This window comes from Erythrolamprus reginae, chromosome 12 (genome assembly GCF_031021105.1).
Source record: "Erythrolamprus reginae isolate rEryReg1 chromosome 12, rEryReg1.hap1, whole genome shotgun sequence".
NCBI lineage: Eukaryota > Metazoa > Chordata > Lepidosauria > Squamata > Dipsadidae > Erythrolamprus > Erythrolamprus reginae.
The window spans coordinates 31,232,687-31,253,806 of NC_091961.1; the positions used below are offsets into that span (position 1 = coordinate 31,232,687).

Below are 21,120 nucleotides of genomic sequence, written 5' to 3' on the forward strand. Positions count from 1 at the left end.
CTCTGTGGGGCCTCTCTAGGAATCTCCTGGGAGGAAACAAGGCCTCTACCCTCCCTCTGGTTTCCCCAATCACACACATTATTTCCTTTTACATTGATTCCTATGGGAAAAATTGCTTCTTCTTACAAACTTTTCTACTTAAGAACATGGTCACGGAACGAATTAAGTACGTAAGAAGAGGTACCACTGTAATGCCGAGTAATAAAGTTAATAAAGCATCTGGGGAAACTTGAGTAGGTCTTGGTTGGTGGCTCCTCTTCCTCCTTCCCGTCTTGAGAATTTTTAACCGAAAGATCCTTTGTTCTCCACATTGCCCGACATTGTTGCAAACTGGAACATTAAAGGAATTAGCATTGCAAATTTAATTTTTTTATTTTTTCACTTTTGGATTTTATTATGCTCCTTGCCACATCTTGACAGCTGCTTGGTTCTTCCGCCCCATCTTTTCTCTCCCCAAAGAGGTGATTGTCAGATGCATCTTTCTGCTGCAGAAAAAAAAAAGGGGGGGAATGAAAGAAAAGAGCCAGGAGATTAATAAACAACAATCCCCAGGAGCAAATGGAGCCATCGCCATTTGGCAAACATTAAAATGTGGCACTTTTGAAGGCTGATATAGGTTTATGCCGCTCAGCCGGGCTTCCATCTGGCTGGGTCGTGGTGTCAGTGCGCTTGGGTTGTTGGGGGGAAAGCTACACAGGGGCCAAGTTGTGTGTCCAAAGATACAAAGATAATCCCTGTGTTGGGCTGAGACCCGCTAACGCATCATAAAAAGAAAGTCGCATGCAACAAGAAGTACCGTTATTTTTCAGACTATAAGATGTACTGGTGTATAAGATGCACCAACATTTCAAAGAGGTAAGTAAAGGGGGGGAAGCTTTTGCCCTAAGTGATCAAGATTTTTTTGCCTCTTCTCAAGAACCATTTTCCACTTACACACCCGAGCCTCTGAAACTGTAACTGGAAAAGGCAGGGAGAAGCCTCCGTGGGGCCTCTCTAGGAATCTCCTGCAGGAAACTGGGCCGGAAAAGACAGGGGGAAGCCTCCATGGGGCCTCTCTAGGAATCTCCTGGGAGGAAACAGCTGGAAAAGGCCCGGAGAAGCCTCCGTGGGACCTCTCTAGGAATCTCCTGGGAGGAAACAGGGCCTCCATCCTCCCTGTGGTTTCCCCAATCGCACACATTATTTGCTTTTGCATTGATTTCCATGGGAAAAATTGCATCTTCTTACAAACATTTCTACTTAAGAACCTGGTCCCGGTACGAATTAAGTTCGTAAGTAGAGGTACCACTGTAATTAGGACAGTACAAGACCTTCACCAGATCAAAGGACTGCCTGGTGTTGTATTGAAGCAAAATCTGACGTCTTCCTTAGCGGAAGGTTCCAATAATTTCAATGGCATCTTTGTCAGAGGAAGATTGTGCGGCAAATTAATCCAAAATCAGACAATTCTCCTGCACTCTTCCCTTGGAAGTAGTAATCCTCCCCTAGGTTCAGTGGCCTTTAATCCCGGATAAGTGGGCTTTAATTCCACTGTGAAGCTTATTTCGAAAGAAACGATGCCGGCTTCCAAGTTTTGTGCATTTTCTGCAGAATTTCAGGTCCCATGGAAATCTTTCGGGGACGAGTCAGGCGGAGTTTGCTAACCCTGTTAGGGAGCTCACGCTGAGCAAAAGACATTTCCTTTCACGTTATGGAGGGTCAGCAAAAAACGAAGTGAACTTCTTCTCCTTTTCCCTTTGCCTAAAGAGAAAGATGGACTCCAAGTAGCCGGATCCGTTTTGAATCGATGAACGAATGTCCTGGGTTGTTCTGGTTCTGTTCCAGAACCGGTTGGTTTTCCTGGTGTTTGTATAGAAATGTAGAAACACAGAAGATTGACGGCAGAAAAAGACCTCATGGTCCATCTAGTCTGGGAGATACAGGAACCCTGAAACTATGAGCCGGGGTGGTGCAGTGGTTAGAGTGCAGCACTGCAGGCCACTTCAGCTGAATTGCCAGCTGTAGTTCAGCAGTTCAAATCTCACCACTGGCCCCAAGTTGACTCAGTCTTCCATCTTCCGAGGTGGGTCAAATGACCCAGATTGTTGGGGGCAAGAGGTTGATTCTGTAAACCGCTTAGAGAGGGCTGTAAAAGCACTAAGAAGCGGTATATAAGTCTAAATGCTATTGCTAAGCTGAGCCTGCCAATGCAGCTCAGGGTCACGTGATTGCAGGCTGGAGTGAATCATGTTGTTGAGTTGTGCAGCTCAACAGTTTGAATGGTCGCACCGCTTGGCATTTGGAGATCGCAGTAGCACTTAGGTTTGTATACCGCTTCACGGCCCTCTCTAAGCCATTTTACAGAGTCAGCCTCCTGCCCCCAACCAATCTGGGTCCTCATTTTACTGACCTTGGAAGGCTGAGTCAACCTTGAGCTGGTCAGGATCGAACTACCTACAGTCTGTAGATATGAAGCAATAGCACGTAGACTTAAGACTTTACCCCCCTTGTGAAGGACGGCAGGCTGAGTCTGAACTTGAGCCTGGTGAGATTCAAACTACCAAATTACAGGCAGCTGGCAATCAGCAGAAATGGCCTGCAGTACTGCACTCTAACTACTGCACCACTAAGATAGCCATGATCTTTGCAGAGAAACTCTTTGTTTGTGACTATAGTAGCCTCCAAGTTCAGATGAACCCCATCTAGGAGTGTCACTCAAGTCCACTCTGGTCCTCAACCCACAAGAGAAGACCGTTCATGTTTGTTGAGTGGGCTTCTGTGAGGTGCCCCCTCCTCATCATCCAGTTAAGGGCAGTTGGGTGCGAACTCTTCAGGAGAACTCTGAGCACCAACATCTGGAGAATTCTGGGGAGGTCGAAGTCCTCTCCGATGGAACTGGTTACCTGGGAAGATTGCTAACGGTTGGGTTGATGTTTTACTGCCACAACATTCACTCCCACGATGTCTATTTTATGGATCCTGGAGAGGAGGGGTCATCGGCAGCTCCCTTGCCTCCTTCAAATATTTGTTTTCTATCCTTGTTTAAAGAGCAGCTTTGCAGCTATTAAGGGGTGTGTGTGGAAGCAGCATTTCTAAGAAATTAGAAAGAAGGAGAGAAAAAGGGAGAGAGATTGAAAGGGAAGGAGCGATTAAGAGAGATTGATGGAAAGAGAGAGAGAGGAAGAAAGAAAGAGAAAGAAAGAGATAGAAGGAAAGAGAGAGAGAAAGAAAAAGAGAGAGAAAGAGAGATAGAAAGAGGAAGAGAGAGAAAGAGAGAGAAAGAGAGAGAAAGAAAGAAAAAGAGAGAGATAGAGGAAGAGAGAGAAAGAGAGAAAGAAAGAGAGAGAAAGAGAGAGAGGAAGAAAGAAAGAGAAAAAAAGAGATAGAAGGAAAGAGAGAAAGAAAAAAAAGAGAGAAAGAGAGATAGAGAAAAAGAGGAAGAGAGAGAAAGAGAGAGAAAGAAAGAGAGAGAGATAGAAACAGGAAGAGAGAGAAAGAGAGAGAGAAAGAGAAAGAGAGAGCAAGAAAGAAAGAGAAAGAAAGAGATAGAAGGAAAGAGAGAGAAAGAAAAAGAGAGAGAAAGAGAGATAGAAAGAGGAAGAGAGAGAAAGAGAAAGAAAAAGAGAGAAAGAGAGAGAGAAAGAGAGAAAAAGAGAGAGATAGAGGAAGAGAGAGAAAGAGAGAGAGAGAAAAAGAGAGAGAAAGAGAGGAAGAAAGAAAGAGAAAAAAGAGATAGAAGGAAAGAGAGAAAGAAAAAGAGAGAAAGAGAGATAGAGAAAAAGAGGAAGAGAGACAAAGAGAGAAAGAGAGAGAAAGAAAGAGAGAAAGAGAAAGAGAGAGATAGAAACAGGAAGAGAGAGAAAGAGAGAGAGAAAGAGAAAGAGAGAGCAACAAAGAAAGAGAGAGCAAGAGAGAAAGAGAGAGAGAGAAAGAAAGAAATAGAGAGAGGAGGGGATAACCCGTACTAATTATTGGCAGAAACCACTGGATTTTAGCAAGCCCTCCTTTGCTTAAATTCCAGCTGTGTATATCTTTTAAGCTGAGGATCCATTCTTGCCTGCATCTAAAATTAAATTATATATTTCATTCAGAATCCAGCAGGGTGACTTACGTAACTGTTCCCTTCTGGAAAGCCATGTGTGACCTGATTTTTCCTTTTTCTTTTTGCATTAAGGCAGGTTTCAAGGCAGTTAACATAAACGCACAGCTTTCTACGTGTAATGTAAATATTTCTGTTGTGCACACAACGATAAAAGCAGCATGTCGACAATTTTTCATAACCACCAATTTATAGAAGTCGGATCTTATGTAACCTGAGGCCTAAAAGCTTTGAAAGGGGGACGCATGAATTAATAGATGCTCCGTTTGGTCTTTGGGAAATTCAGAGAATGGAGAGAGAGAGGAGAAAAAGACGAGAGAAAGAAAAAGAAAAGAGAGAGAAAGAAGAGAGAGAAAAAAGAAGGAAAGAGAGAGAGAAAAGAGAGAAGAAGAAAGAGAAGAGAGAAAGAAAAGGGAAAGAAGAGAGCGAGAAAAGAGGAAAAGAGAAAGAATGGAGAAAGAGAGAAAGAAAAAGATGAGACAAAGAAAAAGAAAAGAGAAAGAAGAGAGAAAAAAGAGGGAAAGAGAGAGAGAAGAGAGAGAAGAAAAAAGAGAAGAGAGAAGGAAAAGAGGGAAAGAAGAGAGCGAGAAAAGAGGAAAAGATAAAGAGAATGGAGAAAGAGAGAGAGAAAGAGAAAGAGAGACAGAGACACAGAGACAGAGAAAGAGTGAGAAGAGAGAAGAGAGATAAAAAGAAAGGAGAGAGAGAAAAGAGAGTTTTTTTCAGCCCTAAAACTTTGCAGGCTTGTTCTCATTGCTACTCCTGAAAAAGTTTTTTTCAGCCCTAAGTCTTTGCAGGCTTGTTCTCATTGCTACTCCTGAAAAAGTTTTTTTCAGCCCTAAATCTTTGCAGGCTTGTTCTCATTGCTACTCCTGAAAAAGTTTTTTTCAGCCCTAAGTCTTTGCAGGCTTGTTCTCATTGCTACTCCTGAAGAAGTTTTTTTCAGCCCTAAGTCTTTGCAGGCTTGTTCTCATTGCTACTCCTGAAGAAGTTTTTTTAGCCCTAAGTCTTTGCAGGCTTGTTCTCATTGCTACTCCTGAAAAAGTTTTTTTCAGCCCTAAAACTTTGCAGGCTTGTTCTCATTGCTACTCCTGAAAAAGTTTTTTTCAGCCCTAAGTCTTTGCAGGCTTGTTCTCATTGCTACTCCTGAAGAAGTTTTTTTCAGCCCTAAGTCTTTGCAGGCTTGTTCTCATTGCTACTCCTGAAGAAGTTTTTTTCAGCCCTAAGTCTTTGCAGGCTTGTTCTCATTGCTACTCCTGAAGAAGTTTTTTTAGCCCTAAATCTTTGCAGGCTTGCTTTCATTGCTAGTCCTTCTGAAGACGTTTTTTTCCAGCCTTAAGCAGGGGATAAAATAATGTGCTAAAGTTGACTAAGGATGCTATTCAGATGAACACCTGGTAGGTAGATTTCCCCCCCTATTTTTCTCCACCAAAACTAAGGTGTGTCTTATACTCCACCGGTGCATCTTATATTCTGAGAAAATATGATAGCAGAACAAGAAAAATATCACGACAACAAGGACAGCTCTGGATATGGAATTTTCTTCCCTCCTTGGGAGGTTTTGGGTATTTTGACTCTGCAGTAATTTAAAAAAAAATACTGCACATCCTCCTAAAAAATTGCAGCAACCTGTGTTGACTTTGTCCACGGGAGGTCATTTTGCCCCCGCCTTCTTCTCCTCTACATTGTGGGAGATTGTGACAGATGTCAATCAACGTCGGCTGGAATTTTGTTTTTATGTTTTCCTTCAAGAACTGGGATTGACACCATGGCATCTCGCCCTCCTTGTTGTTGATCGCTTTGGTTTGGTCTGTTCCAGGCACGTTTCTCCGTCAGCTTGTTGATACTTGAAGTAGGATATGTGGAAAGAGGTTATGGAAGGAGTAAACAAGAGCCATCAGCGTCTCTTCGCCGGTTCCCAACAGATTTGGGGACTGCCAACAATCCAGCCTGGGTTAATATTCTTGTTTAATAAAAGTACAGGTGGATCAGCTTTTATGTAGATAGATCTTTATCTCACCCAACTTGGAGAGATGATAGGTAGTGATAAACTTTGGTTGTTGTAGAAGCTCCTTGTATGGTTTGAAGCTCCTTGTTCAATGATATCAATCGGTAGTTTCAAAAAGTGCGTTCAAAAATTAAAGTTTAGCTGTGGGCATGTTTCCTCAAGTATGAAGGTAAGAGTGGATGTAAGGATTATTATTCCTAGTGCACAACCATTTAAATAGGAGCCAGCCGTGTGCAGCAGCTGCCAAAAAAGCCAACACAGTTCTAGGCTGCATCAACAGAGGGATAGAATCAAGATCACGTGAAGGGTTAATTCCACTAGGCCTTGGTAAGGCCACACTTGGAATCCTGCATTCAGTTTTGGTCGCCACGATGCAAAAAGGATGTTGAGACTCTAGAAAATGTGCAGAGAAGAGCGACAAAGATGATTAGGGGACTGGAGGCTTAAATATGTGAAGAACGGTTGCAAGAACTGGGCATGGCTAGTTTAATGAAAAGTAGGACCAGGGGAGACATGATAGCAGTCTTCCAATATCTTTAGAGGTTGCCACAAAGGAGTCAACCTATTCTTCAAAGCACCTGAGGGTAGAAGAAGCAGTGGGTGGAAACTAAACACGGAGAGAAGTAATTTAGAACTAAGGAGAAATTTCCTGACAGTCAGAACGGTTGATCAGTGGAACAGCTTGCCTCCAGAAGTTGTAAATGCTCCAACACTGGAGGTTTTTAAGAAGAGGTTGGATAACCATTTGTCTGAAGGGGTGTAGGGTTTCCTGCCTAAGCAGGGGGTTGGAATAGAAGACCTCCAGGTCCCTTTCAACCCTGTTGTTCTTGTTGTAGTAGTAGTTGTTATTGTTGTTGTTGTTATAAGACCGCCAAACAATGACATCTGCCCATCCCAGATTCTTAGAAAAGACTCAAAGAATCTGGGATGGGCAGATGTCATTGTTTGGCGGTCTTAAAGGTATTGCGGGATATCAACTCTTCCAAGCCAAGCTGCCTTTTGCAATTGACTGAACGGTGGCATTTGGGGAAAAAACTGTTATTTTGTCTAGTTGTTCTAGGTGTGCAGTACTCTATGGCGTGATTTGAGGGCAGGAGTTGAAACTATTTGGGTCCAGGATGCGAGGGGTCAGTCAATATTTTCACTGCCCTCTTTTTGAGTCGTGCAGTATACAGGTCCTCAATGGAAGGCAGGTTGGCAGCCATTGTTTTTTCTGCAGTTCTGATTCTCCTCTGAAATCTGTGTCGGTCTTGTTAGGTTGCGGAACCAAACCAGACAGTTACAGAGGTGCAGATGACGGACTCAATGATTCCTCTGTAGAACTGTCTCAGCAGCTCCTTGGGCAGTTTGAGCTTCCTGAGTTGGTGCAGAAAGAACATTCTTTGTTGTGCTTTTCTGGTGACGTTTTTTGATGTTAGGGGACCATTTTAGGTCTTGAGATATCAAAGACTGAAGCCAGCAAATCGGAAGCCAATGCAACTTCCGCAAAAGAGGTGAAAGTCTAGATTAGTCAAAGGGAAGCTTGCTTGTATTGCTTGTTTCATCAACCACAAAAATCTGGTGGAAAGGTTCCCATTTCGAACATCTGTGGAATTCCTAGTTGTTTCCCCCCTCCCCCCGCCCCAATCCCTTGGAGTTTATTTTTTAACATTGTGTACTGAAGCAGATCATCCTGGACTGAAATATTAAATTTCCTACACGGAGCTGTTGTTCTTTCTCTCTGCGCAGCGATGGGCAGCCAAGGCGTACCATGAGTCAGATCAAGATTTAGACAAGGTTACTCATTCGCTACCATCCCAAAATAACTATATATTCTGATGTTATCGGGAGGCAGGTGTAGGATGTGCCAGCCTCCTTTCCCAGGGTTTGGAGATGACTTGGGTTTACCTGTTCTTGCCAGGACACCATTGAGGTGGTTGGTTGAAATACTGGGAAACTAGGTGCGTTGGAACATCTGCTAGAAGGTTCTTCCTAACTCGGTGTCGTCTGTGGCTTTGGTGGAATGGTCAGTAGATACTGGGAATGCAGACAAGGAAGCAGAACCATTAACAGAAAAGATCTATGAATCCAGGAGAGAGAGGTTCTCCACCGTAGGAGGAGCCAGCAGTCAGGATGTGTGTTCTTACCCATCAGCAAAGAGGACCAAGTCTGTTATTTAAAACAGGATCCATAAGAACCTAAGAAGAGCCCTGTTGAATCAGGCCAAAGCCCATTGAGTCCAGCATCCTGTGTCACACAGTGGCCCACCAATTGTCCATGGGGATCTTGAGCAGGAATGAGAAGGCAACACCTTCCCTTTTCCTTGACCCCCAACAAATGGTACCCAAGGGACCCCTGCCTGCCTCAACCAACTTAGAGGCGGCTCATGGACATCCGTTTCAATAACCACCGATACTCTTGGCATTCATGAATCTGTCTAATCCTGCCTTGAAGTGATCAAGGCTGACAGCTGCCACAACCTCTTCTGGAAGGGAATTCCATCGACCAAGTGAAGAAATATTTCCCTTGATTGGTCCTCACTTTCTTTCCTGTGAGCTTTAGGGAGGGCCCCCTCGTCCTAGTATTGTGCGATAGAGAAAATCATGCATGGGATAGAAAAGGTGGGTAGAGGAAAGAATTTTCCTCTATCCGCCTTTTCTATCCCATGCATGATTTAATACACTTCAATCAAGTCCCCCCTTAAACGCCGTCCTTCGAGGCTGAAGGGACCAAAGCGTTGCTACCTGGTTTCATAAGGGAGGGGCTCCATTCCTTTGATCATTCTTGTTGCCCTTTTTTGCATCTTTTCCAGTTTTGTCATATCCTTCTTGAAGTGCGGTGACCAGAACTGTACACAGGACTCCAAAACGTGGTCTCACCATCGAATTGTACAGAGGCAATACAACACTTGCTGACCTATTTTCGATTCCCTTCCTAATCATGCCAAGCATGGAATTTGCTTTTTTTTTTACTGCTGCTGTGCACTGGGTTGTCATCCACCCACTGGACTCCCAGTTTTGACTCGGTCCTCAGCATAACAGGATGTGGTGAACACACCTCAACCTGATTGCTGGTTCCGTCTCAGAAATTCCTCACTTTTCTCCTCTGGATTCGTAAGGAATACAGTGGTACCTCATCATACGAACTTAATTAGTTCCAGGAGGAGGTTCGTAAAGGTGAAAAGTTCGTAAGATGAAGCAATGTTTCCCATAGGAATCAATGTAAAAGCAAATAATGCGTGCAAATCCTTCAGGAAAATCCCAAACTTTAGAAGGGAGGCGAACAGAGGGCAGGGAGGAGCAGCTAAAGGGGGCGGGTGGAAGAAGCAAGGCTAGGCTAAAGGGTGGGTGGGAAGGAAGAAAGGCAAGGGGGGCGCCCCTCCCTTTTCTTTCTTCAAAAGACACCCTTTCAGTTCCTTTGCAAGCACATTGTTCTCTGCAAAATTTTCCTCCCCCAAGCTGCCCCTCCCTCCTCCCTTTTCTTTCTTAAAAAGACACCCTTTCAGTTCCTTTGCAAGCACATTGTTCTCTGCAAAATTTTCCTCCCCCAAGCTGCCCCTCCCTCCTCCCTTTTCTTTCTTAAAAAGACACCCTTTCAGTTCCTTTGCAAGCACATTGTTCTCTGCTAAATTTTCCTCCCCCAAGCTGCCCCTCCCTCCTCCCTTTTCTTTCTTAAAAAGACACCCTTTCAGTTCCTTTGCACACACGTTGTTCTCTGCAAAATGTTTCCTACTCCAAGCAGCCCCTCCCTTTTCTTTCTTCAAAAAAGGGAAAAAAAGAAACCCCTTCATCCCAGCAGCAGCTGCTTGGGTTCGTAAGGTGAAAATAGTTCGGAAGAAGAGGCAAAAAAATCTTAAACACCCGGTTCGTATCTTGAAAAGTTCGTTAGAAGAGGCGTTCGTAAGATGAGGTACCACTGTATACTCCTTTGTAGTTTCTTGGTATTGGTGGGCAGTGGCATTGAGGCTGGAGCTCCCAACCCAGTCTGCCGCTGATGGGCAAGGCCCTCGGTCATGCGCTCGCTTTCCCAATTTCAGTAGCGGCTAGAATAACATTGCTGGGGGGAAAGAGATTCCCCTCCCTGCTCGAGCTCATGACTGGTTACAGTTTTGTTTTATTATTTTATCCCATGGTTAGAGCTGGAAAAAAAAATCTTCGGAGGGAGTAGCAATGAAAACAAGCCTGCAAAGAGTTAGGGCTGGAAAAAAACTTCTTCGGAGCAGCAATGAAAAAGTCCTGCAAGCCGGGAAGATCGTTAGCACCTCGTTAGCGCTGGAAAAAAATATTCGGAGACAGTAGCAATGAAAACAAGCCTGCAAAGACTTAGAGCTGGAAAAAAGCTTCTTCGGAGTAGCAATGAAAAATAATCCTGCAAGCTGGGAAGATCATTAGCACCTTGTTAGGGGTAAAAAAGCTTCGGAAAAAGCTACCGTGTACATTTGGAATATAACAGAGGTCCTCAAACTTGGCATCTTTAAGACTTGTGGACTTCAACTCCCATAATTCTCCCTTCTGCTCTGCTGGCTGGAGAATTCTGGGAGTTGAAGTCCCCAAGTTTTAAAGTTGTCAAGTTTGAAGACCCCTGGAATATAAGATGGTCCCAAATTTTCAGCCTCTTTTCGGGTGGGGGCAAAAGGTGCATCTTATACTCCGAAGAATACGGCACTTTGATCCAGTGAATGGGTTTTGTAGGCTTTCAAGATTGTATTTTACCTTGGACCAGGCTTTCTCAACCTCCCTTGCTGGGGAATTCTGGGAGTTGAAGTCCACCCATCTCCGATCTGTCAAGGTTGAGAAACACCCTGCATTAGACTTAATAACAACCAAGAGCCGTTCCAGAAAGGCAAGTCGTTCTTCTTTCTCAAGTTGGCCAGCTTTGAAGGACTTGGCATGAGTCTTGACACCCTGCCAAAGCAATTCTCCAGACCAACTTACACTTAGCATAATTAAGATGGAGTTACTCTGAGTTTCTCTCTTTTTCTTTTTAATGATGTATTCTCCACTCTTCTGGACTCAGGAATCTTTTGTGTATTGGTCCTAGTGCTTCCTTTGAGCTCCCTGGAGACCACAACTGCACCAGGGGTTAAAGTTAAACCTTAGTGTCTTTTTCCTTCTCCTCTATTTCTGAAAAATATATTCAGCATTCTAGGGCAGGGGTAGGGAACGTTGGCTCTTCTATGACTTGTGGACTTCAACTCCCAGAATTCCTGAGCCAATCATGCTAGCTCAGGAATTCTGGGAGTTGAAGTCCACAAGTCACAGAAGAGCCAACGTTCCCTACCCCTGTTCTAGGGGGTCCAGGGCATGAATCTTGTTGCTGTTTGATGATGGCTCCTAATCTACAAAGCTGTGGACAGGTGGTGTACCTTTTTTAATAATATTTTTTCTTTTTTTCTCCACATTTCCAAATGGAATGGAATGGAATGGAAAGGAAAGGAATGGAATATAGTAGAATAGAATAGAATAGAATTCCTTGTGTGATAGAATAGAATAGAATTCCTTGTGTGATTGGACACACAAGGAATTTGTCTTTGGTGCAGATGCTCTCAGTGTACATAAAAGAAAAAGAGACATTTGTCAAGAATCATGAGTTTCAACACTTAATGATTGTCACAGGGGTCAAATAAGCAATCAGGAAACAATCAATATTAATAAAAATCTTAAGGATACAAGCAACAGGTTACAGTAATACAGTCATAAGTGGGAGGAGATGGGGGATAGGAATGATGAGAAAAAATTAGTACTAGCATTGCAGACTTAGTAAATAGTTTGACTGTGTGTGTGTGTTTGTGTGTGTATCAATACATATACCTTAAAATTCATCAGTAGCATACACCATTATACATTTTCCCAATCAGCCAAAAATCAATATCGTATTTTGCACCTGCCCATCAGTCTGTTTTTCTTCATCTCTTTACACTTCCATCTCTTTCTCCCTAATTATTCCCTGGGCTGTATTTTGCTGAAAAACAAACCAACAAAAATGACCACAGAACCCTGCAACTGATCATAAAGACGAGCAGGTTGCTAAAGACCAAATTATGATCTTTAGCCTCGGGGCGTATGTAGCCGATTTGAGTCCCAGAACCAACTTACATCCCTGCCTCGCTCCAGGGGAAGGAAATTGCAAAATACCCATTACTTTCCTATCAGCTGGTACTCGGGAGGCAGAGAATAGATGGGGGCAGGGCCACTCAGATATGGCAATTACCAGTTCTCCAAGCTACTCAAAATTCCCGCTACCGGTTCTCCGAACTACTTATAATTTCCACTGGGCTGCTCAAAATTTCTGCAATAAGTTTTCCAAATTACTCAAAATTTCCGTTACCCATTCTCCAAACTATCCCAGATTTTCCGTTTCCAATTCTCCAGGCTGCTCAAAATTTCTGCTACCAGTTCTCCAAACTACTCAAAATTTCTGCTACCAGTTCTCCGAACTACTCAAAATTTCCACTACCAGTTCTCCGAACTACTTAAAATTTCCACTGCCAGTTTATTTATTTATTTTATTTATTTATTGGATTTGTATGCTGCCCCTCTCCGTGGACTCGGGGCGGCTAACAACAGTGATAAAAAACAGCATGTAACAATCCAATACTAAAACAACTAAAAACCCTTATTATAAAACCAAACATACATACAAACATACCATGCATAAATTGTAGAAGCCTAGGGGGAAAGAATATCTCAGTTCCCCCATGCCTGACGGCAGAGGTGGGTTTTAAGGAGCTTACGAAAGGCAAGGAGGGTGGGGGCTATTCTAATCTCTGGGGGGAGTTGGTTCCAGAGGGCCGGGGCTGCCACAGAGAAGGCTCTTCCCCTAGGTCCCGCCAAACGACATTGTTTAGTTGACGGGACTCAGAGAAGGCCCACTCTGTGGGACCTAACTGGTCGCTGGGATTCGTGCGGCAGAAGGCGGTCTCGGAGATATTCTGGTCCGATGCCATGAAGGGCTTTATAGGTCATAACCAACACTTTGAATTGCGACCGGAAATTGATCAGCAACCAATGCAGACTGCGGAGTGTTGGTGTAACATGGCATACCTGGGGAAGCCCATGATTGCTCTCGCAGCTGCATTCTGCACGATCTGAAGTTTCCGAACACTTTTCAAAGGTAGCCCCATGTAGAGAGCATTACAATAGTCGAACCTCGAGGGGATGAGGGCATGAGTGACTGTGAGCAGTGAGTCCCGGTCCAAATAGGGCTGCAACTGGTGCACCAGGCGAACCTGGGCAAATTTCCACTGCTGGTTCTCTGAACTAATCAAAATTTTCGCTATCAGTTCTCCAAATTACTCAAACTTTTCGTTGCCGAATTCTCCAAACGACTCAACATTTCTGCTCTCCAGGACGGGTCGCAACCTGCTAAAAACCCACCTCTGCAAGGCAAACTTGTTGACGTGTGCACCCAAACTCCGCTGAAAGGCAGCGCAGGCTGCCTCCGTTTTTGTCGGTTGCAAATGCAATTGACATTCTGACGGTGCTTGGAACTGACGGGGGAAGGAGGCAAGGCGTCCATCAGCCCTCAGATGTTCTCTGCCAGTGGAGACTCCCGGAATGCAAACATTTGACGAAGCGACCAAATCAACAGTTGGGGGAACAAAAGGCCTCCTTTAGAAATGTCAAAATGTTTTGTTTGGATCCGGAATATTGATTGGGCGATTTTCATTTAGTTAACTCAGCCTTTCCTCCCTTGGAGTCCTGCATACTGAAGCTCATTTGGATCGCTCTCAGTTTTCTCCTAAAAGAGAATGGAGGTGGGGTTTGCCATTTTCGCAGGCCAACACAGGGAATTAATTACCGTATTTTTCGGAGTATAACATGCACCTTTACCCCCCTAAAAGAGGCTGAAAATTCAGGTGCATCTTATAGTCTGGAGCTTTTTTCAAAGCTTTTCCCCCCCAGCCCTAACTAGGTGCTAATGATCTTCCCAGCTCTTACCTTGCAAGTCTTTTTCTGCCGTCATTCTTCTATGTTTCTATGTTATGACCTATAAAGCCCTTCATGGCAGCGGACCAGATTATCTCAGGGACTCCCTTCTGCTGCACGAATCCCAGCGGCCAGTTAGGTCCCACAGCGTGGGCCTTCTCCGGGTCCCGTCAACTAAACAATGCCGCTTGGCGGGACCCAGGGGAAGAGCCTTCTCTGTGGTGGCCCCGGTCCTCTGGAACCAACTCCCCCCAGAGATTAGAATTGCCCCCACCCTCCTTGCCTTTCGTAAGCTACTTAAAACCCACCTCTGCCACCAGGCATGGGGAAACTGAGATACTCTTTCCCCCTAGGCCTTTACAATTTTATGCATGGTATGTCTGTGTGTCTGTTTGGTTTTTATATTAATGGGTTTTTAATCGTTTTTAGTATTAGATTATTATTGTACGCTGTCTTGTTATTGCTGTTAGCCACCCTGAGTCTCCGGAGAGGGGCGGCATACAAATCCAAGAAAGAAAGAAAGAAAGAAAGAAAGAAAGAAAGAAAGAAAGAAAGAAAGAAAGAAAGAAAGAAAGAAAGAAAGCAATCAATCAATCAATCAATCAATCGAATACAAGCAACAAGTTACTGTCATACAATCATAAGTGGGAGGAGATGGTAATAGGAACGATGAGAAGACTAATAGTAATAGTTACGCAGCCTTAGCGAGTAGCTAGACAGTGTTGAGGGAATTATTTGTTTAGCAGAGTGATGGCATTTGGGAAGAAACTGTTCTTGTGTCTAGTTGTCTTGGTGTGCAGTGCTGTGTAACGGCGTTTTGAAGGTAGGAGTTGAAACAGTTTTATGTCCAGGATGTGAGGGGTCAGTCAATATTTTCACAGCCATCTTTTTGACCTCAATGGAAGGCAGATTGGCAGCAATTGCAATTCTGATTATCCTCTGAAGTCTATGTCAGTCGTTTGCACTCAGTGGTGCAGTGGTTAGAGTGCAGTGCTACAAGCTACTTCTGCTGATCCCCAGCTGCCAGCAGTTTGGCAGATCGAATCTCAGTAGGCTCCAGATTGACTCAGCCTTCCACCCTTCTGGGGTGGGTCAAATGAGGACCCAGATTGTTGGGGGCAATAGGCTTACTCTCTGTAAACCACTTAGAGAGGGGTGGACAGCCCCGTGAAGTGGTATATAAGTCTAAATGCAGATGCTAATTGTTGGGTTGCAGAACCGAACTGAAATTTCAGGGCAATGCATAACTGGCACATTCTTTTGAAAGCTAAGGCACCCTCCCACCTCTGTGCCCCTCGCACACCCAACCCTTCCTTGTTTACCCAAGGAGAGGGCCCAATCCACTACCGCAAGCGAAGGGTTGCATTCCTTGGCTCTATTCCCCCCACCTTTGCACCGAGGGCTCCCTTGGAGGCTGAGCAAGTTGTAGCAGGATATCTCGTTTTCAGGTTGGGTAAGGTTTCTCCCTGCTGATGGAAGGGGGGGGGGTAGCGAGAGAGCGAAGGGGGTGGTGGTGTTTGGATTGTGTGGGTGTTGTGATTTGGCTGTCGGTCTTGATGAGGGAGAAGGGGAGAAAAGAGGTGAGTCATCAGGCCTGGAAATGGTGGGGATGTGTTGAAACCTGCTCGCAGCCTTTCCCGACTCCAGTCAAAATTTCTGGAAACAAAAAAAATATATATAGGAGAGAGAGAGGATTTACTTTCGAAGCCAAGGCAAGGGGCTTGTTGAGGAACTTCCTGATTTAGCAGAATCTTCCCGACAAGAAAAAGAGGGAACTTTTGTACACTTTATTTATTTTATTTTTTTTATTTTTTTATTTTATTTTTTTATTTTTATTCTATTTATTCTATTTATTTATTTTATTTTATTTATTTTATTTATTTTATTTATTTTATTTATTTTATTTATTTTATTTATTTTATTTATTTTATTTATTTTATTTATTTTATTTATTTTATTTATTTTATTTATTTTATTTATTTTATTTATTTTATTTATTTTATTTATTTTATTTATTTTATTTATTTTATTTATTTTATTTATTTTATTTATTTTATTTATTTTATTTATTTTATTTATTTTATTATTTTTTTTTATTTTTTTTATTTTATTTTACTTTTTTATTTTTTTATTTTTTTTATTTTTTTTTATTTTTTATTTGATTTGATTTGAATGCCGCCCCTCTCGGCAGACTCGGGGCGAGTTAGTTAGTTAGTTAGTTAGTTAGTTAGTTAGTTAGTCATACAAATATGATATTGTATTGTAGTACGTTTAACATAATATAAGTATATAAAGTAAAGATAGGAAAGATAAAAAAGACATTTGGACAGGAACGGTAGGCACAAAGGTGCATTTATTGCACCCCCCTCTTAGAAAAGGGGAGAGGTCTATTGTAGATAATGTAAGGTTGAAGATTTTGGGATTGGGGGAAGAAACAACAGAGTCCGGTAGTGAATTCCAGGCGTTGACCACTCTATTGCTGAAATCGTATTTTCTGTAGTCTAGTTTGGAGCGATTTACATTTAGTTTGTATCTATTGCGTGCTCTTGTGTTGTTGCTGTTTAAGGTGAAGTAGTTGCTAACAGGGAGTACATTGTGATCTATGATTTTATAAACAACAGTTAAATCAGTTCAGGCGGTGTAGCTGTAAATTTTGTAAACATAGTAATTGAAGTCTAGTACACCGACATAAGTCCAACACTTCATGAGCTGTGCTGGCTTCCAATTGCTCTCCGAACACAATTTAAGGTTGTCAGTACTATGTACTTGACTGGTTGGTTTCACCAGTTAAGCCAACAATGTACGGTAAAGAGAGGTAGTATAATGTTACTTTAAGGGCTAGAGCTGCAACTAGTCATAAAGGGGGTCAGACGTGTTGCTCTACTGGTTGTTAGTAGCTATTGTGGTTAGTCTTCCTAATGGTTGCTGTTGCTGAGCTACAAAAAGGGTGGAAGGTCTTAAGCATCAAACTGATCAGGAAAGACTTCATGAACTCCATCTGTATAGTCTGGAGGACAGAAGTGAAAAGGGGGACAGATCGAAAGATTTAAATATGCTAAAGAGTTCAATAAGGTTCAGGAGGGAAGTGTTTTTAATAGGAAAGTGAACAAAAGAACAAGGGGGCACAGCCTGAGGTGAGAAAATATTATTTGACTGAAAGAGTGGTAGATGCTTGGAACAAACTTCCAGCAGATGTGGTTGGTAAATTCACAGTAACTGAATTTAAACATGCCTGGGATAAACATAGATCCATCCTAAGATAAAATACAGGAAGGTCAGACTAGATGGATCATGAGGTCTTTTTCTGCCATCAATCTTCTATGTTTCTATGCTGTGTTCTCTATATTGTTGTGTGCTAAGTATTGCGGTGTGCTAAATTTTATTTATTTATGTATTTATGTACATAGGAAGTTGAAAATCCAATGGAATAGAATAGAATAGAATAGAATTCTTTATTGGCCACTTAATGAATGTCATAGGGTACAGATGAGCAATCCAATCATATTAGGAACCAGTCAATGTAAATCATAAGGATACAATCAACTAAGTTACAGTCATGCAGTCATTTGTGGGAGGAGATGGGTTATGGGAACGCTGAAAAGATCAATAGCAGGGGAGACTTAGGAAATAGTTTGACATTGTTCAGGGAATTATTTGTTTAGCAGAGTGAGGGCATTTGGGGGGAAAAACACCTTGTGTCTAGTTGTCTTGGTGTGCAGTGCTCTATAGCATTGTTTTGAGGATAGACTCATAGAATCATAGTGTTGGAAGGGACCTCCAGAGTCATCGGGTCCAACCCCTTGTTCAATGCAGGATTCACTAAACCATCCCAGAAAGTTGACTGTCCAGTCTCTGTTTGAAGACCTCCAGTGAAGGCAAGCCCACCACCTCCTGTGGCAAATTGTTCCACTGGTTTATCACCCTTACAGGAGTTGAAACAATTTATGTCCAGGACGCGAGGGGTCTGTAGATATTTAAAAATAAATAAATTGAGAAGAACAGGTGAATCTCTCTAGGAATGGATGTTATTTTCCCCAATTCACCCCCCCCCCCAATAGCAGGGATGCTGCAGGTAGCCCCCCGAGACACCGTCTAGCAATCTCTCCTTTCATCCCTTCTTGTCTTTTTCTATTCCCTCTCCCTAAATTAATAATCAAGTTTTCATAGCCACGGATCGAGTTTGATCTTCATTCCCTTGTTTTATCAGTTCTTTGACATCTGAGGAGTCTTTTTTTATTTTTAAATCAAACATTGCCTTGGTTTTTCATTATTTGCTTTGATTATAATCCCAATGGCACTCTTTACCGGACTTTGCAATTAGATGGAGTTAGTGTAAGAGGCTTGTTGGAGGTTTTTTTTTTTAAAAAAGGAGTGTGTATGTGGAGGGGGAGGGTCAGGATTTATTAACCCATACGGTTTATGGATCCAACAGGAAATATTAATTTGCTAAGTATTGCAAAGGTTTCTGGCAGTTTTTCAGGCATGACTGTTGCCCTCGGAATTTGGTGAGAGTTGGAGAATTCCTGACAGGTTGCTCATAAAGATAGTTATCTTTGTGTAGTGAAAAGCAACATAGGTTTTGTTACTAGGTTGTTGTTTTTTAAAGATCAGTGAAACACGAGAAAATGTTTTACCTTTTTCAGTACTGGTATTTTTCTTTCTTCTTTTATTAGACCTTGGCGCCTATATGTCAGTCCTATGAGGAAAATGGACAGGGAGGGAAGGAAGGAAGGAGGAGGGAGGGAGGGAGGAAGGAAGGAGGAAGGAAGGAAGGAGAAAGAAAGATGATAGATGAAAGACAGATAGATAGATGATAGAGAACAAGAGAGATAGATAGATGATATAGACAGATGATATATATGGATGTAGTTAGGGGAAGGAAGGAAGGAAGGAAGGAGAAAGAAAGATGAAAGATAGATGGATGGATGGATGGATGGATAGATAGATGATAGAGAACGAGAGAGATAGACAGATGATATAGACATGATATATATGGATGTAGCTAGGAAGGAAGGAAAGAAGGAAGGAAGGAAGGAAGGAAGGAAGGAAGGAAGGAAGGAAGGAAGCAGAAAGAAAGATGAAAGATGGATGGATGGATGGATAGATGATAGAGAACGAGAGAGATAGACAGATGATATAGACAGATGATATATATGGATGTAGCTAGGAAGGATGGAAAGAAGGAAGGAAGCAAAAAGAAAGATGAAAGATAGATAGATAGATAGATAGATGATAGAGAACAAGAGAGACAGATAGATGATATAGATGGTTGATATATATGCATGAAAGGAAAAGAAAGGAAGGAAGAAAGAAAGAAAGAAAAGAAAAGGAAAAGTTCTATTTCCTTCTTGAGCTCCTGTAAAGTCTAGTTCTTTCAATTGGAAAGGCCAGTAGAAGCAAACTGGGAGCCAACCCCTCCTCCTTTCTCTCTCCTTTCTTCTTTTCTGCTCCCATCAATTATTCAGCAGCTTCATTCATGGCTTGGCACTTGAGCCCAACCACATTCTTCTATCTGGCAGGCCCCGAATTAACCGCACATTTGAGGAGGTATTGATCTCATCCAGAAAAGAAATTCCTTCAATGCTTTGAGCTAATTCCGTCTTTAAAGAACTTTAGCCCTTGCCCTTGCCCGCCCCCCCAAAACCAATGCTTCTGTTCCACCTGAGAGCCGTGACAGGTAAATAGGTTTGAAACTGATTGAAAATCTTGTTGAAGATCCTTGTTTTAAAACAAAGAAGGCAGCCTGACCCACAAAGGGGGGTGGGGGGTGTTTTCTGTTATTTGTTTTTGCCATGGTTGCTCTGCTTTTCTCCTTGGGTGAATCAGAACATGGATTTGGAAAGGTTCAATCTGCCAACTTCAATAAATTCCATGTTTGTTCACTGAAATTGATGGACATGGATGGATGGATGGATGGATAAGTAGATACTGGCGATAGATAGATAGATAGATAGATAGATAGATAGATAGATAGATGGATAGATGGATAGATGGATAGATGGATAGATGGATAGATGGATAGATGGATAGATGGATAGATGGATAGATGGATAGATGGATGGATGGGTCTGTGGGTGGATGGATAGATAGGTAGATAGATAGATGGGTGGGTGGGTGGATAGGTAGGTAGGTAGATGGTTGATAGATAGATAGATAGATAGATAGATAGATAGATAGATATAAATGGATGGATATGATGGATGGATAGATGGGTGGATGGATGGGTGGATGGGTGGATGGATGGATAGATGGATAGATAGATAGATAGATAGATAGATAGATAGATAGATAGATAGATAATGATAGATACATGGATGTATGGATGGATAGATAGACAGACAGATGGACAGATAGATAGATAATGATAGACGGATGGATAGATACATGGATGGATGGATAGATAGATAGATAGATAGATAGATAGATAGATAGATAGATAGATAGATAGATCCCTCCCACGCAGGGGTGGGCTGCTGGCCGGATGGGGGTGGTAGTGTTAGCGCATTGGGGTAGCGAAAATGGAGCTCCACCCCAGAGCACCCAATTTGCACTGAAAGATGTTGAAAGAAAGTGCAGTGTGTCCTGCGTAAACCACGCCCACAGCATGGTACTAAAACTTTTGGTAGCTCTTCACTGCTTTCCACATCTCCTGTTATTCTGCATTAAGGTCACTCTAAGGCAGTGATAGCCAACCTTTTTTTCCTCGGGTGCCGAAAGAGCATGGGCGCCCGTTATCGCGCATGTGCGAGTGCCCAAACTCATAATTCAATGCATCCCTGGAGGCCAGAAATGGCCCGTTTCCCAACTACTGGTGGGCCCAGGAGGCTCGTGTTTCACCCTCCCCAGGCTCCAAAAGCTTCCCTTTTCCCATAAAAACCGCCTCCCCCATCCTCCTGGAGGCTCTCTGGAGGCCAAAAACACCCTCCCGGAGCCTCTGTGCAAGCCAAAAATCAGCTGGCTGGCACATACATACACGTTGGAGCTGAGCTAGGGCAACGGCTCACGTGCCAGCAGAGATGGCTTCGCATATCACCTGCGGCACCCGTGCCATAGGTTCGCCATCACCGCTCTAAGGTGAAGGCACTGCTTGGAAATCTAGACTCTCCTCGGTGAGGAAATGGATTCAC

General features: G+C 42.9%; 1 protein-coding gene and 1 long non-coding RNA gene across 4 annotated transcripts in view; one reads left to right on the forward strand and one right to left on the reverse strand.

The window, feature by feature from the left end:
• The window catches only part of NECTIN1 (nectin cell adhesion molecule 1), a 207,571-nt gene that overhangs the window by 44,425 nt on the left and 142,026 nt on the right, over positions 1-21,120 (forward strand). The gene's annotated exons all lie outside the window — the stretch shown is intronic.
• LOC139174716 (uncharacterized) lies at positions 436-13,510 on the reverse strand. The gene is made up of 3 exons (XR_011560415.1): positions 13,442-13,510; positions 10,778-10,845; positions 436-485 (listed from the first exon to the last, which is right to left on the reverse strand). It is a non-coding gene; the product is annotated as an uncharacterized lncRNA (long non-coding RNA).